Raw genomic sequence first — 6,000 nt, 5'->3', positions numbered from 1 at the left:
CACTAAGGGGTTTGGGAGAGGGAGGACCACTAAGGGGGGAGGGGGGAGTGAGAAGACCACCAAGGGGGACTGCAGAGGGACAGGGGGCTAAGGGAGAGTACTAAGTGACAGAAGGGGAGAACACGGAGGGACAGAAGGGAAGGGGAAATCAATAATTGAGGGGAGAGCACTATGAATTTTTTAAAAAAAAAAAGAAAGAGCTGTTCCCATCTCAGTCCCTATCCTACCCCACAAACCTTCTCTTTTACACTACACACATACACAATGCATCCCCCCCCCACACACACAGAAACATACAATGCATTCCTACTCACACACAGACACACCCGAAACACACAATTCATCCCTTACGTTCTCTTACATAATTAATGCACCCCTTACAGACACACACTGCATTCAATTACATACACAGAAACAAACCTTGCACCCCTTACACACACACACACACACACACACAGAAACATACAATGCATTCCTTACACGCAAACACACACTACATCCCCTATAAACACACTACATCCCTTACACAAATTGCACACATAAAACATCCCCAACTCATGGATGGGCCATGTAGGTGGATTTATGGGTGGGCATTGTAGGCGTATGCCCCCTGGGGGCCCAGACCTTGAGCTGTGTAAGGGGCCCTAAAAAATGGAGCTGCTTCCTGTTCGTTAATTGTTGTGAGCACTGTTAAAAACAGTTTCCAGAGAGCCTCTTCTACACCAGACCTGTGGAGCCAGACTGAGCCCATCATCAGCCTCTTGTCCTCATCTGGTGGTAAGTAGGCAATCCAATATATTATTAGTGATACTAATCTCTAATTTACCTCACATTAAATGGATACTATAGTCACCAGAAGCACTACAGCATAATGTAGTGGTTCTGGTGTCTATAGCCTGTGCCTGTAGGCTTTTTAATGTAAACACACTGTCTTTTCAGATAAGACACTTTGTGAAGACTGGCGTTGGCCCATATGGCAGAGCATATGGGCGGGGCATTGTGATGTCACATGGTGGGCTGGACATATGGGGGGGCGGCAAATTTTTTTTTGCCTAGGGCGGCAAAAATCCTTGCACCGGCCCTGTAACTGGCACTGATGTTGTTTATACCAAGGCACTGTATGTCAGAACTGCATTAACAGAGGACCATACTGGAAGGAACATTGGCCTCTATTTGTCCAACTCTAGTGCTGGAAACTTTTTTTGAGAAGTTATTTTTCCCCAATTGAAATATACTATCTGGTGACTTGATATAGGACATGTCATGCTTTGGAACTTATGGAAAGAACGTTGCTTGTCATTAGGGTCTCCAGATAAAGATAAACACAAGCAATAGACCCACGTCACCTGAAATCTTCAGCAGTAGTCTCAAGACTCGAATAACTCTGTGTTGTAGGTGGTAAGGAAGTCATAAGAGGAGATTTACAATGAAAACAACTAGAAAATATTGTCCAAGCTAACAGCCAATCCTTCCCTCATAACTTGAGGTGAGAATAGGCAAGCCCATTAGATGAGTCAAATACTGTATGTCTCTAAGGAATGGGTGCTATCAAAGGCAGAAGGAAAACATATTAGACAAAGCAGAGAAATTATATTAGATGGGATACTGAACCTAAATCTATTCTATTAAGTGAAAATACTTTGCCTGCCCCCTTTGCTTCCAACAGGTTGGCGGTAGTCCGAATGCCAAAGGTCCATGGGTGGTAAATCAATATATATATATATATACTTACTCTGTTTGCAAGCCAATCTAATAAAAACTTATATTTTGACTGTTTAAAATATAGCATCATCAGGGGTAAAACTCCATTTACGTCATATTTAAGGAAGAGGAAATCCCCCACCCGAGTCTTACGTTAAAAGTCTTCTGCAATTTGATGCCACAGTTTACCTAGATTTAGTTGTCCCTTTAATATCTGATCAGAGGTTAAATGTAATAAGCTACAGCATATAGAGAACTTTACTTGGTTACGTTAGCTATGTACAAGTTTATAAACCGTTCCCAACCACTGTTGTTTATAAAAGTGGTACTTGGTTACCTGTGTTTAAAAACATCTCAACCACCCTACCTGAAAAGGTTCATAGAGAACAAGAATATATCACCCTTTTAAGTCAAACTCCAAGAGCTATTATTGGGTTTTTTTCAACTTAACTATGAAAACAAAATGAGTGTGATACTAGTAACAAACTGTTTTTGTTTTCAGCATTTCACTCCACTGATTTTACCGTACACATAATCAGCTACTTCTAAAAACAAGTGATTGTTTTCATAGCTTCCAAGTTTAATTAACACTGCAGATTTCAAATATTTTGAAGAAAAGTTGCTGCTTTGATCTGGTGCTTTCCAATGAAATAAATTGAAATACACCCCATCTCCTACCCTCTAAGGACTTTGTGAGTGAGTCTTTGCTGTGAGACAGTCTTGGAATTTTGGACTGGGTTTCATTTTTCAACTTTAAATGCGATTCAACTTTGCAATGAGATTTATTTTTATACTCCGCCTTATTGACTGAAATTGATCATTGTCAACTTACAATAGCTTGCAGGTTATTGGATCATTCTGGCAAGGAAAACAAACATTGTCCTTTAATAAACCCTAAACTTAAACTTTACTGAAGTATTGGCCCGGCACTAACTGTATCTGTATTCATCCATCTCTCTTCTCTGATACCCAGTCAGCTTCCACTGCACCACCTGCTGGCTGTGGACAGTACTACATCTGCCCTTACAAGGACACTGTAGACACTCCTTTCATTTGATTGGAGGCTGACTGGGTGTCTGAGAAGAGAGATGGTGCTTGGAGTTCTTCAATTCAGCGTTAAGCTATTTTTAATGCTAAACAAGAGTTCCCAACATCCATCTGCTTAAACTTATAAAGACGCATTAGCCTGAGCAGCAACGAGTGGCTGTGATTGGCTGAGGATGTCAGCCCGCCACTTTCAGTCTACCACTGTGCTCACTGCTGGTATGAAGTGGTATGGCTAGAAGTAAGCATGTAAACTCCAGTAGGGGTCAGGCTGTAGGTGGCTATGGACCCTTTATCGATGGTTTAAAAAAAAATGGTTTAACCCTGAATGGAGAGACACCACCACTGAACTCCAGGCTCTGTAACCAATCAATAAGATTAAATTATTTAAGCACCTACAGTGTCCACTTATAATAACACACTCTACCCAGATATGGTTGCTGAGATGCTTTGTGGGGAATTATTAAATTATTTATGTATCTATCGTACTTAGTGTGGGGAACTGGAGTGAGTATTTTGTTTGGGTGGTTATAGAAAGTGAAGGGAGTTGGAATGAGCATGATGCTCACAGAATGGGATTTATAGGAGGTATGGAAGTACAACTGAATATATTGCTCTTGGAGTGGGGATTACAGGAGGAGAGGGGAGTTGGAACAAGGGTTCTACTCAAGTAACATGACCAAATAAATATATTACTATTAAGCAAATAATAATAACAATAATAATAATAATAACTTAACAAGTAAAACATGGGTCATTGCCCCCCATACTCCGCTCTCGCATCCTATTCCTTCTGTTAACATATAAAAGGCAATGACCCCCATATAAATAACACATATATATAACATACGCCAACATTATTCCAATACACCAATTTAAAAATTTAAAGTGCCAACCATCCATTAACCACCCGGATACATTATACCCGGATACCTCTACCCCACCAGGTTCTGAGCCACCGTCAGGACTCGAAACCTATCAACCACCGATGACCACAACTTGTTTGTTTTCCATCACGTTCATCCTGGGGAGCCTATTTCTTCTCCTTCAGCTCCCCATCCCGCCACAAGCTCAGACCTTGATCCCTTACTGTAGGAGGCCCATGTGGCCGGCGCCAGCGAAGCCTTCACAAGTCCCCCAAGCAGGATGCTCCCAGCTGCCATATCTCGTCCGGGCAAGCCTGACACTCCTTCAATGCCCCGGCGCCGCTGTCCAAAATCGGGACCACTGAAAACGAGACAGAGCATCAGCCACTTCGTTCAAGTACCCAGGGCCATGGCGCGCGCGAAAAACAACATTCTGTGACATACACATTAACACAAATTGCCGCAGCAACCTAACCACTGGCTTAGAGGCAGCAGACTGATTATTCACTGCATGCACCACTGCCATGTTGTCTGAGAAAAAGACCACTTTTCGGTCGTGCAGCCCCTCGCCCCACAGCGCCATTGCGACGACCAACGGCAAACAATTCCAGGAAAACCAGGTTGCGCATGAGTGGGCTCGACCCCCATGTCTCCGGCCACCTTTCCGCACACCATCTCCCGCCAAAGTATGCCCCGAAGCCCACACTACCCGACGCATCCGTGAATAGCTCCAGCTCCGCTGCCAGCATGCCCTCCTGCCGGAAGAACACCGTCCCATTGAAATCCTGCAAGAAGGCATCCTATATGCCCAAGTCGGCCCTCATGGCCGCCGACACCCGAATTAAGTGGCGTGGGGATCGAACCCCCGCCGTAGCAGCCGGGGGGGGGGGGGGTCGGGGAGGTTGCAATCACACGTGGGAGATATCTATACCTCCCACTGTGATTATAGTACTGTGGCTTTAACGCCGGGTCACGTGACTGACCCCGGCGTTCGCATAAGTGCACGGGCTCCCAGCGTGCAGCGTTATACATGCTGCCGCTGGGAGACGAGGAGGAGGATGCGAGCGGCGTATGGAGACGCCGCTCGCCGACAGGTAGGGGGAGGGGAGACTATGGGCAGCGAAGGATAGAGGGTGAGTGCTGCAAGCGGATTGCAGCCTCCCCTCACAGCCACCAGTGGAGCCCTGACACAGAGATCTTGAGTGAACTTACTGCCCATAGAGATATGAGATATTTTTGTGATAAAAAAAGTAGTTTTATCTAAAATAATCAATAACTGGCATTAATATTTGTGTTATTTTGGGGATTTAGTTAATTTTGAATATAGTTATTTATTTTTATTTTTTTTTAAATTTGTATTTTATTGGTTTTGTACACACGGTATACATTTCTCATTATATGGGTTATAGCAAGAACAAGTATCAATGCTTTGTGTTTACAAGCACAGTCATATTCAATAACACAGTCATAAGCCTTACACATCCTCAGTTATAGTGTCAGAGACAAATGTACGCATGCATTGGGTGGCAGCAGGCTGTATAATGCTATGTCCGTGTGGATATTACTGCTTAGTGAGGCTGCTTAGCTTTGGTGTTCTCGCTGCCCTGCTCTATGTTTGTAAGGGCAGTTAGGTGTTTAGGGTGCTTGATGTAGTGTAGTGGGACAGGTTTTTGGGAACTCCTGACATCAGTATAAACTCTTAAACAGTTAAAACAGTTAAAACAATTAAAACAACAGTGGGTGAATGCAGGTTAGCGGTGGTGGCTCGAAAGGTCGAAAGATTAGGTGACATCCAGCCTCTGGGGGTCACGGTCAATGAGTCCGCTTCAGTGCTCTTGCCGTGCTTAGAGACTGTCAGGGTGCTTACTGAACGGCACTCAAACACCAGATTTCCAAAAATGTATCAAATAATAGAGGTCCAGGCACTGCTTGGTTCAAGACAGGTACTTTATTAAGAACAACAGCAGCAACGTTTTGACTGTCTTGAACCAAGGAGTGCCTGGACCTCTATTATTTGATAACCATATGCCAAGCAACGTACCTGGGCCAAGTTTAGAAATAACGCTATGTTTATGAGAGGACATTTAAATATGAAACACATCAGCATGAAATCTTCACATTACTTACATGCAATCTGACAGAGCAAGACTGAACAAATTGCAATGCAGTTTAATTTATTTACGTTTTTTGAATTTCAATTATTTCCCATTACTAAAACTATTACTGATACATGTGTTCCCTATTAAGGGTTAATAAGCATTTAGGGCTTTAGAAAAATACCCCATATTTATCTCATTAGAGATTTCTTTGCCCGAAGTTCAAGGAAGCAAGGTGAATTGTTAGTGTAAGACCCACCTGAGAGGTTTGCCTTGACGTGGCAGGTGGGCTT

Source organism: Pelobates fuscus, chromosome 1 (genome assembly GCF_036172605.1).
Source record: "Pelobates fuscus isolate aPelFus1 chromosome 1, aPelFus1.pri, whole genome shotgun sequence".
In the NCBI taxonomy this organism is placed as follows: Eukaryota; Metazoa; Chordata; class Amphibia; order Anura; family Pelobatidae; genus Pelobates; species Pelobates fuscus.
Note: the sequence above shows the minus strand (reverse complement) of the source record.